Raw genomic sequence first — 12748 nt, 5'->3', positions numbered from 1 at the left:
GAGGGTCAGGATGGCCCATTCCCTTCATTCCTTCCTTACATGTCACCTGGGAACCTTCCGGAAGGAGCAGCCTCCTCGTCACCATCTGGTGACTATGGAGCCATGACCGGGCCTTACAGAGGCCAAGGTCAGCCAGGCCCGGCTGGTGTTGGCTCCGTGGTTGAGCGTCAGGGCCCAGGCCCGGGTTGCAGGCTTGACCCCCGGTGGGGTCGTGCCGGAGGCAGCTGATCCGTGAGGTTCCCCTCTCATCATTTATGTTTCTCTCTCTCCCCCTCTCCCTTCCTCTCTCTCTGAAAATCAATAAAAACATATTTAAGAAAAGAGCCTGTGAGCTTAGCCAAGGAGACCCCACACCTGCTGTTCCGACGTCACCGTTCGGCCAGGTTCTTGGGCGGCTAACTGGCCGCTGGACTCTGCAGCCCGCAGCCCTCCCGAGCCTGTAGCCATGACACCACCACGCCCGGGTGGCATTGCCCGCTGCCGGGGCCTACACCCCACGCATCCCTCCCTCCTGCTTCCCCTGTGTGGGGCCCACAGCCGGGGGCAGAGCGTGGGCACAGCCCTGGGACCCCAGCAGACATCCCTGTGGGCCCCAGGCCAGGACAGGCACGACCCACAGGCTCATGGCAGAGGGCCCACAGCCCACACCCAGGGACACTGCACTAAAGTCAGAGACAGAGAGAGACAGAGGCAGAGACAGACAGGAACAGAGAGATAGAGGCAGAGACACAGAACAGGGGCAGGGAGAGACAGGAACAGGGACACAAACAGGGACAGGGAGAGAGACAGAGACACAGACACAGAGACACAGACAGGGACACAGACACGGACACAGACAGAGACACAGACAGAGACAGGGACAGGGACAGGGAGGCAGAGGTGGGAGACACAGAGCCAGGCCGGGAGAGGGGGACCCAGGGGACAAACAGGCACCGAGAGGAAGGGAAGCAAAGGGAGCAGCAGGCCCAGGAGCCAGGTGTGGGCCCCTCACACACACACACACCACGTGCACAATCAGTCACAATCCGCCCTGCACACACAGAGCATTTACACAGTTCCCAACCACGGCCTGGCCTCTTCACACTCAGGTCACACGTTTCCCTCACATCCAGAGATGTACAGACACACACTCACACCCACACATTTACTAATGGGCACACACTCGCACACTCAACTCATCTATCACACCCACTCTCACACACCCACTCTCACAAACCCACTCTCACACACCCACTCTCACACACTCACTCTCACACACTCAACTCATCTATCACACCCACTCTCACACACCCACTCTCACACACTCACTCTCACACACTCAACTCATCTATCACACCCACTCTCACACACCCACTCTCACACACTCACTCTCACACACTCAACTCATCTATCACACCCACTCTCACACACCCACTCTCACACACTCACTCTCACACACTCAACTCATCTATCACACCCACTCTCACACACCCACTCTCACACACTCACTCTCACACACTCAACTCATCTATCACACCCACTCTCACACACCCACTCTCACACACTCACTCTCACACACTCAACTCATCTATCACACCCACTCTCACACACCCACTCTCACACACTCACTCTCACACACTCAACTCATCTATCACACCCACTCTCACACACCCACTCTCACACACTCACTCTCACACACTCAACTCATCTATCACACCCACTCTCACACACCCACTCTCACACACTCACTCTCACACACTCAACTCATCTATCACACACTCTCTCACACTCACTACACACTCAACTCATCTATCACATACATTCTCACATACTCTCACACTCACACACTGTCACAGTCACAGGCTCTCACAGTCACACTCTCACAGTCACATACTCTCGCTCACACTCTCTCACACTCACAAAGTTACACTCACACAGTCACATGCTCTATCACACTCACACACACTCACACTCTCAGTCACACACTCTCTACCAGTCTCACACACTCACTCACACTCTCACACTCACACTCACAGACTCTCACAGTCACACATTCTTTCACACACTCTTGCACACACTCTTGCACACCCACGAGCTCACTCACACTCCCTCTCATGCACAGCCCCCCTTTGGGCTAAGGGAGACCCACAGAGGCTCACTCAGGCCTGGCTGCTCCCTGTGGGGGTGAACATGCCCAGTGTGGGGTCCACCAGCCCACAGCTCACCCCCTGGTGCCCGGGCCTGCCTGGGGTCTCCTCTGGGAGGGGCGGGTGCTCTGTGCTGGGGAAGGCCCCAAGCACCAGCGGAGGGGGGCCGTGGGGGAGGTCAGCAGAGCTGGGAGCGGCGGGCGAGGCAGAGCCGGGCCTGTGTGGGGTGGGGGCAGAGCAGGTCGGGCCCCCTGCAGCTCCGGGTCTGGCCCCGAGGTTGCGGGACGCCCTCCAGCGCTCTGCCCTGTGCAGGTCGCTGTGCTGCTGAGGCAGCCTCCGGGCCTCGGGGAAAACCCAGGTCTGCCTGGGCCCGACACGGGGCTGGGAGGGGGCCTGGGGCCACGGCACCACGGGAGGCAGGAGACCTGGGACAAGGGCTCTGGGACCCCAGTCTGGGTGCCTGGGGCTGGGGCAGGACCCCACGAGGTGCTGGCAGCTGAGGGCCTGGGCCTGGGGCTGGGGCAGGACCCCATGAGGTGCTGGCAGCTGAGGGCCTGGGCCTGGGCCTGGGGCAGGACCCCATGAGGTGCTGGCAGCTGGGGGCCTGGGCCTGGGGCTGGGGCAGGACCCCATGAGGTGCTGGCAGCTGGGGGCCTGGGCCTGGGGCTGGGGCAGGACCCCATGAGGTGCTGGCAGCTGGGGGCCTGGGCCTGGGGCTGGGGCAGGACCCCATGAGGTGCTGGCAGCTGGGGGCCTGGGCCTGGGGCTGGGGCAGGACCCCATGAGGTGCTGGCAGCTGAGGGCTCAGGCCTGGGCCTGGGGCAGGACCCCATGAAGTGCTGGCAGCTGGGGGCCTGGGCCTGGGCCTGGGGCAGGACCCCACGAGGTGCTGGCAGCTGAGGGCCTGGGCCTGGGCCTGGGGCAGGACCCCATGAGGTGCTGGCAGCTGAGGGCCTGGGCCTGGGGCTGGGGCAGGACCCCATGAGGTGCTGGCAGCTGAGGGCTCAGGCCTGGGCCTGGGGCAGGACCCCATGAAGTGCTGGCAGCTGGGGGCCTGGGCCTGGGCCTGGGGCAGGACCCCACGAGGTGCTGGCAGCTGAGGGCCTGGGCCTGGGCCTGGGGCAGGACCCCATGAGGTGCTGGCAGCTGGGGGCCTGGGCCTGGGCCTGGGGCAGGACCCCCTGAGGTGCTGGCAGCTGGGGGCCTGGGCCTGGGCCTGGGGCAGGACCCCATGAGGTGCTGGCAGCTGAGGGCCTGGGCCTGGGCCTGGGGCAGGACCCCATGAGGTGCTGGCAGCTGGGGGCCTGGGCCTGGGCCTGGGGCAGGACCCCCTGAGGTGCTGGCAGCTGAGGGCCTGGGCCTGGGCCTGGGGCAGGACCCCATGAGGTGCTGGCAGCTGAGGGCCTGGGCCTGGGCCTGGGGCAGGACCCCATGAGGTGCTGGCAGCTGGGGGCCTGGGCCTGGGGCTGGGGCAGGACCCCCTGAGGTGCTGGCAGCTGAGGGCCTGGGCCTGGGCCTGGGGCAGGACCCCATGAGGTGCTGGCAGCTGGGGGCCTGGGCCTGGGGCAGGACCCCATGAGGTGCTGGCAGCTGAGGGCCTGGGCCTGGGGCTGGGGCAGGACCCCCTGAGGTGCTGGCAGCTGAGGGCCTGGGCCTGGGCCTGGGGCAGGACCCCATGAGGTGCTGGCAGCTGGGGGCCTGGGCCTGGGGCTGGGGCAGGACCCCATGAGGTGCTGGCAGCTGAGGGCCTGGGCCTGGGCCTGGGGCAGGACCCCCTGAGGTGCTGGCAGCTGAGGGCCTGGGCCTGGGCCTGGGGCAGGACCCCATGAGGTGCTGGCAGCCGGGGGCCTGGGCCGGCTGTCCCTGGGGATGGTGCCCGGGACAGGCACAGAGCAGGGCACCAGCCTGCACTGCCTGACGGTGATGGACGCTGCCAGGTTCCCAGAGGGGAGGGAGGGCCTGGTGGGGTGTCTGTGGGGCTGGGGGTGTTGGGGGGCCAGGGGCGGCCAGGCTTATCCCGGGGGCTGGTGAGCAGCGGCAGCGGGCAGGCTGGGGGACAGAGAGGATGAAGGCCAGGGGGTGACCAGGCCTGAGGGTGACTGAGCCCAGGCCCAGGCGTGGCCCTGGCTGCGGGAGGACCAGAGGCAGAGGGAGGCGGGAGCCCGGGGGAGGCCACCCGTCCCGAGGGTCAGGGTGGGCCCCGTTTCTGCCCCCGTGTCAGCGGGAAGCTGTGGAGAGAGAGGCCTCATCAGTGTCGGTGCTTATGGCACGTGGATCGTTCTGGAAAGAGCAGGGCGCCTGGCCCTCCCGAGAGTCTCCGGTTTTCGGAATAACAAGCTCGTTTCCCCGTCTTGGGCGCTTAGTGAGGCTCCCTGGACACGCCCACCACTAGCCCCCACGGTGCCCCCAGCCTGCCCCCCCCCACGGGCAGCCCCCCCCCAGGCCGCTCCTCCTGGCACCTCCCAACCTTGGCAGTGACACCCCATCTTCCAGGGGCACCAGCGGGTTGGCATCCAGACACCAGTGCTGTGCCATCCCCAGCCCACTCAGTGCCCGCCCAGCCCAGCACCCTCACCGGTCACTCGTGTGGCCCCCACGGCACCCAGAGCCCCGAGCGGGGAGTCTCGCTGGCACTCCCCACTGCCCAGCCCGGGGCCTGGCCACGTCCTGCTGCCATGGCCCAGCCTCGGCCCAGCCACATGCATCCTGTTCTCGTCCGGTCCCCAGCGGGGATGCTCCGTGCTGAGCCGCCACCATGGGGGCTGGGGGCTGGGGGCTGCACTGTCGGGGTCTCTGGGCCCCATGCCAGGCTCCGGGCCCTCAGGGCCCACTGCCCCCCCCCATGCCCCGCCCCCCCAGGCAGGTGCAGGGGGCTCCTCTCAGTTTCTCCCCAGTGACTCATCCGGCAAACATGGCCCGGAGGACACATGCAAATGGTTGTTTGTTCCACACGAAAAACTTCTCTCTCACCCGCAGAGGCTGTTCCAGAAATAGCTCGGCCAGTTCCCCACCTGCAGCCCGCCGCAGGCCTCCCCCCACCCCCCTCCTCCCCCTCCCCCCCTCGTCCCCCATGGCCAGGCCGCAGGGCTCAGCGACCCTCCCCGCAGGCAGAGCCCCCGGCCCACCAGGCCCGTCAGTGGCGGGCGGCCACCTGACACGGCGATTGCAGTGAATGAACGGCTCCTCGCTGGTTTCCGTCCCTGTGACCCAGGCCCTGCCGCTGGCGGGCGTTTAGGGGACAGAGGGCGGGCTGCTGGGACCCTGCCCGTCCCACCCCGGCCAGGCTCAGCGGGGGGCTGTCCCCAGGGCTCCCGCGATGGGCGCGGTGGGCCCAGGCGGTGGTCAGAGCCTGAGCCCTCGTCACCTGTCGCCTCCCGGGCCCGCCAGCCCTGGCCTGTCCTCCTCACCCTGCCCGGCCCCGGCCCGGCCGGACACGCTCGTCCCCACCTGAGCCTCTGGTTCCACTCCCCTGGACCCTCTCCTCGTCCCTGGTCCTCGCCTTCTCGTCGCTCCCAGTCCCTGTCTCTCTGTCTCTCTGCTTCCCTGTCTCCCTGGATCTCTAGCTCGGTGTCTCTCTCTCTCTCTCTCTCTCTCTCTCTCTCTGGCCCTGTGTCCGTCTGTACCTCCCTCTCTGTCTCTCTCCATGTATTTGTCTCTCTGTCGCTCTGTGTTTCTCTGTGTCTGTCTGTCTCCCTCTCTGTCTGTCTCTCCCTCCTCCGTCCGTCTGTCCCTCTCCGCTGTGTCTCTCCTTGTCTTAACCTGGGAATCAGGGAGGGCCAGGCTCCTCTGCTCGTTCCAGAACGATCCAGGCTCCACAATCACCAGAAGGTTCCCAGCTGACATGTGAGGAAGGAGGGAGAGGAATGGGCCCAGCCCGACCCTCCGTGACAGGGTGGCCGAGCCCGTGGGCCTGGCCTGCACCCTGGAGTCTCCCGGGCCGGCTGGTGCACCCACTGTGGGCTGGGTGGGGGTCACGGCCAGACAGCCATGGCCAGCGGCTGCCCACACCCACCCCTGCAGCTCTGAGGAGGGGGGGCTGCCCCAGTGCCCACCACCCCGTCCACAGCGGCAGTGGGGGGGAGCGGGGCGCACACCCCAGGGCGAGGTGGCGGGAGCGCGGGCGTGTCTGTGTGACACGAGGGTGCGGTGACTCCTCAGAGCGACAAGGACGATGGTTGTGCCCCGGCTCCTGCCTCAGACGCCGGCCGCGGGCTGCAGGCGAGGCCGGGGCTCTCAGCTGCCAGGGCCGGCGGGCACGCTGGGCACCCCACCCAGGCCTCACCCACACGGCCTCCTCGGCAAGTGTTTTCAGATGGGCCTTCAATGTGCCCGCCAACACGGAGGAGGGCCCGGCGGGACACTGACACGCGTGACATTGACACGTCAGCGTGGGAGGCAGATTCTGACTGGAGGAAGGCCAACACTCCCACCTCCACCTGGACCCCAGGCTCCTGGGCGCAGTCAGGGCAAAGCCAACGTCCCCCCTGAGGTGCCCACCGACCCTGTGGCTCCTCCTCACGGCCTCTGCCCCCACCAGCCTGCCAGCTCCAGCTGCGACCGAGCCCCCAGGATAAGCCTGCTTCTCCCCCAACCCTCCAGCCCCACACGTGGCCCCGCCAGGCCCTCCCTCCACCCCAGGAATCCTGGCAGCCTCCATCACTGCCAGGCTGTGCTGGGTGCCCTGCTCTGCGCCTGTCCTGGGCCCTGTCCCAAGGCAGCCGGCCCAGGCCCCCAGCTGCCAGCACCTCATGGGGTCCTGCCCCAGCCCCAGCCCCAGGCCCAGGCCCCCAGCTGCCAGCACCTCATGGGGTCCTGCCCCAGGCCCAGGCCCCCAGCTGCCAGCACCTCATGGGGTCCTGCCCCAGGCCCAGGCCCAGGCCCAGGCCCCCAGCTGCCAGCACCTCATGGGGTCCTGCCCCAGGCCCAGGCCCCCAGCTGCCAGCACCTCATGGGGTCCTGCCCCAGGCCCAGGCCCTCAGCTGCCAGCACCTCATGGGGTCCTGCCCCAGGCCCAGGCCCCCAGCTGCCAGCACCTCATGGGGTCCTGCCCCAGCCCCAGCCCCAGGCCCAGGCCCCCAGCTGCCAGCACCTCATGGGGTCCTGCCCCAGGCCCAGGCCCTCAGCTGCCAGCACCTCATGGGGTCCTGCCCCAGGCCCAGGCCCCCAGCTGCCAGCACCTCATGGGGTCCTGCCCCAGCCCCAGCCCCAGGCCCAGGCCCCCAGCTGCCAGCACCTCATGGGGTCCTGCCCCAGCCCCAGCCCCAGGCCCAGGCCCCCAGCTGCCAGCACCTCATGGGGTCCTGCCCCAGCCCCAGCCCCAGGCCCAGGCCCCCAGCTGCCAGCACCTCATGGGGTCCTGCCCCAGCCCCAGGCCCAGGCCCTCAGCTGCCAGCACCTCAGGGGGTCCTGCCCCAGCCCCAGGCCTGAGCCCCTGGCTGCCAGCACCTCGTGGGGTCCTGCCCCAGGCCCAGGCCCAGGCCCCCAGCTGCCAGCACTTCATGGGGTCCTGCCCCAGGCCCAGGCCTGAGCCCTCAGCTGCCAGCACCTCAGGGGGTCCTGCCCCAGGCCCAGGCCCAGGCCCCCAGCTGCCAGCACCTCATGGGGTCCTGCCCCAGGCCCAGGCCCAGGCCCTCAGCTGCCAGCACCTCATGGGGTCCTGCCCCAGCCCCAGGCCCAGGCCCTCAGCTGCCAGCACCTCGTGGGGTCCTGCCCCAGCCCCAGGCACCCAGACTGGGGTCCCAGAGCCCTTGTCCCAGGTCTCCTGCCTCCCCTGGTGCCGTGGCCCCAGGCCCCCTCCCAGCCCCGTGTCGGGCCCAGGCAGACCTGGGTTTTCCCCGAGGCCCGGAGGCTGCCTCAGCAGCACAGCGACCTGCACAGGGCAGAGGCCTGGAGGGCGTCCAGCAACCTCGGGGCCAGACCCGGAGCTGCAGGGGGCCCGACCTGCTCTGCCCCCACCCCACACAGGCCCGGCTCTGCCTCGCCCGCCGCTCCCAGCTCTGCTGACCTCCCCCACGGCCCCCCTCCGCTGGTGCTTGGGGCCTTCCCCAGCACAGAGCACCCGCCCCTCCCAGAGGAGACCCCAGGCAGGCCCGGGCACCAGGGGGGGAGCCGTGGGCTGGTGGACCCCACACTGGGCATGTTCACCCCCACAGGGAGCAGCCAGGCCTGAGTGAGCCTCCGTGGGTCTCCCTTAGCCCAAAGGGGGGCTGTGCACGAGAGGGAGTGTGAGTGAGCTCGTGGGTGTGCAAGCGTGTGTGCGAGTGTGAGAGTGTGGACGAAAGGAGCCACATGCTAACCTGACAAGCTTAGGGGAGGCCTGCGTGGCGGTTGTACAAACTCAGAGACCTAAAGTCACCACAAAAGTTGGTCTGAAAATTAAATATTTAACTACAAACAGGTTATGGTGGGCAGTCATGTCCTAGGCCAGTGGTCGTCAAACTCATTACTCAACAGAGCCAAAAAGCAACAGTACAATGATTGAAATTTCTTTTGAGAGACAAATTTTTTAAACTTAAACTTCTTCTAACGCCACTTCTTCAAAATAGACTCGCCCAGGCCGTGGTATTTTGTGGAAGAGCCACACTCAAGGGGCCAAAGAGCCGCATGTGGCTTTCCAGCCACAGTTTGCCCACGATGGTCCTAGGCTGATATCTTCCCTGACAAAGATCAACTTAGATCTTCTTTCCTGAGCCCATTTGCCTTTTTGCCTCTAAGATAACATATCTGTGAGATGTCTGGGTAACTTGTAACTTCCCTTTTTCTGGAGCCCCTGGGGCACAACCAGATGTAGTGGGCGCCAGGACAGATACCACCAATCCCTTCATTATCATGTTAATTGTTCCTGCACCCACCTAAGTATGTGTCCATCATTTTACTTTTTATCCAATCCCAGGGGTTTCCCACCACTTTGCTTTTATCCCACCTCCTTAATCCATCACCAATGAATTTCGTGTAACCCATCTATGTCCCTCCTTTGATGGCAATGTATAAACACAGATGTAACCCGCCATTCTCCAGAGCATTATCTCAATCCGTTGAGGTTCTGCTTCCCGGCATATGTCGACAGTTTGGCTCAAATAAACTCACAAAATTCTTTACAGGTTTCAATGGGTTTTTTACGTTAACAAGAGTGTGTGAAAGAGTGTGACTGTGGGAGTGAGAGTGTGTGTGAGAATTTGTGAGTGACAGTGTAGTGTGAGTGTCAGGCTGTGAGGGTGAGTTTGTGAGTGAGTGTGAGAGTGTGTGACTGAGAGTGAGCGTGTGTGTGTGAGCGTGAGTGTGAGAGTGACTGAGAGAGAGTGTGGGTGTGAGACAGTGTTACTCTGAGAGTGTGAGGGTGTGTGTGGTTATGAGTGTGTAAGTGACTGTGAGAGTGAGTGTGTGAGTGTGTGAGTGTGAAATATGGAATGAATGTGTGGGGTCTTTATGTTCATCTGTGTGGATGTGTGTGTCTGTATGTTATGAGCGTGTGGAGGGGTGAGGGGAGTCCGGGTGACTGTGTGGCCGTTCGTGTTGCGTGTAGGAGGGTGTGGTGGTGTGTTTCTCTCGTGTCTGCGTGTGGCTGTGCTGGGCGTGGGGGTGGGTCTGTGTGTCTGGGCCTCTGTCTCTGTCCAGGTTTGAGACACCTGCGCTGAGGCCCAGCTGCCCTGAGGTGAGTCCGGGCGGTGCCAGCCGCTGCCCACACTCCAGCCCCTCCCGGGCCCCTGCGCCCCACGTGCCCCCCCGGGTGAGGCCTCTGCTTGGAGCCGCAAGTCCGGGGCTCTGCCGACCAGGGGTGCTGGGCAGCCTCAGCCCACTGAGTGCACGGGCGCCAGACGTGACTGTGTGCAGACACACACGGATCCACACTCAGGCATGTGTGCGTGCCTGCACACAGAGACACGCAAGCACACACTCAGGCAAGTGCATATGCCAACATGGACATGCAGACATACACACACACACATGCACACATAGGCCTGAGAGTGGCCCGCACACACCTCCCCGGTGCTGGGGACGGCCTCCCAGCCACGGTGCACCTGGTGCCACGTCATGAGTGTGCATTGGTGCCCCTGTGCTGGGGGCAGGGCCGCCCCTCCAGCCCCGGGGTCACTGGGGGGCTGGGGTCACTGCTGCGGAGCCAGGAGGCCGGGGGCCTGGAGGGGGCCTTGCCCTGCCCTGGGGTGATGACAGCCAGCCTGGGTGGGAGGGGCTGAGCCCCACCTTCCACCTTACACACCCCCACACACCACACACTACACACCACACACTACACATACCACACATCACACACACCACACTATACACCACACACCACACACTACACACCACATACTACACACCACACACTACATACCACACAGTACACACCACACACTACACGCCACACACCACACACCACACACCACACACCACACACTACACACCACACATCACACACACCACACTACACACCATACACTACATACCACAGACTACACACCACACACTACACACCACACACTATACACACCACACATCACACACAACACACTACACACACAACACACTATACACTACACACACACCTACACTCACTACACACCACACACTACACACCACACACCACACACCACACACTACACACCACACACCATACACTACACACACACCTACACACCACACACTACACACACACCTACACACACACCTCTACACTCACTACACACTACACACCACACACAGCTATACTCACTACACACATCTGCACACTTCACACACCCCTACACACTGCATACCTACTAGTACACACATCTGTGTGTGTGTGTTGTGTGTGGTATGTGTGTACACACATCTACACACCACACACCACACACCTCACACATCTGAACACACACCTACACACCAACACTACACACCACGCGCAACTACACATATCTCTGCACACCTGTGTACACACTACACACATCACACACACCACACTATACACTACACACCACACACTACACACCACACACTACACACCACACCACACACTATACACTACACACCACACACTACACACCACACCACACACTACACACACCACACACCACACACCACACACTACACACCACACACTACACACCACACACCACACACCACACATCACACACACCACACTACACACCATACACTACACACCACACACCACACACTACACACCACACACTATACACACCACACATCACACACAACACACTACACACACAACACACTATACACTACACACACACCTACACTCACTACACACATCTGAACACACCTAAACACCACACACTACACACCACACACCATACACTACACACACATCTACACACCACACACTACACACACACCTACACACACCTCTACACTCACTACACACCACACACAGCTATACTCACTACACACATCTGCACACTCCACACACATCTGAACACACCTACACACCACACACCACACACTACACACCACACACCATACACTACACACACACCTACACACCACACACTACACACACACCTACACACACACCTCTACACTCACTACACACTACACACCACACACAGCTATACTCACTACACACATCTGCACACTCCACACACTCCTACACACTGCATACCTACTAGTACACACATCTGTACACACATCTACACACCACACACCTCACACATCTGAACACACACCTACACACCAACACTCACTAACACTACACACCACACACAACTACACATATCTCTGCACACCTGTGTACACACAGCTATATACCACACATACTACACACACCTGTACACACACCTATATACATATGTGCACACCCCTGCATACTACACTCACACATGTGTGCACATATCTGTATAAACACCTACACACCATGGACCATGCTCCCTCGCTGGCCCCTGCACTCTCGTGTGCTCACACACATGCTTGCACCCACATGCACGACGGGCCGTGTGGGGTTCGAGCTCCCGACCTGGGCCGGGGAAGGATCCGAGGGGCATGTCTGTGCCCAGAGCCGAGGGCAGAGCCGTGAGGCCACGGTGCCAGGGCTGTGGCCATAGCACATCACGTGTGTGTGTGTGTGTGTGTGTGTGTGTGTGTGTGTGTGTGTGTTGTGTGTGCACGTGAGTGTGTGGCTGTGGAGCGGGTCCCCCTTTCCATCTGCCCCTCGGCCAGCAACTGTGGTTCTGGAAGCTTCTGTGGAGCAGGGCAGGGGCCACACTCAGGGCCGCCCGCAAGGACAGGGCCGGGCTGGGATCCTCACGCTGCCCAGGGCCCTGGGACCCCTGCCCCCACGAGAGGCTGGACCGCGCTCCCCTCCCCCACGCCCCGTCTGAAAAACAAGCTGTGGGCCAGCTCGCTCCCCCCATGCACACAGGCACAAACACACACGCAAATGTTTCTAAAAACACCGAGGCGGGAACCGCAGAGCAGCTGGCCGGGTGGAAAGCCCCTGCTTCGCCCCTGGGACCTCAGCAGCTGAGCGAGACCCGGCATTTGCATGGGGCAGGGGGAGCGGGCAGCTGTGTGGGCCGATTCCTGACTATCCTCCCCCTGCCGTGCCCCCAGCTGCCCAGGCCTGTGTGGTGGCCAGGCGAGTGACCAGGCCCGGAGGCCTGCCTGGAGGAGGGGGCCTCCCACGG

Source organism: Cnephaeus nilssonii, assembly GCF_951640355.1.
Source record: "Cnephaeus nilssonii genome assembly, chromosome: 4".
NCBI lineage: Eukaryota > Metazoa > Chordata > Mammalia > Chiroptera > Vespertilionidae > Cnephaeus > Cnephaeus nilssonii.
This window is presented reverse-complemented; position numbering follows the sequence as displayed.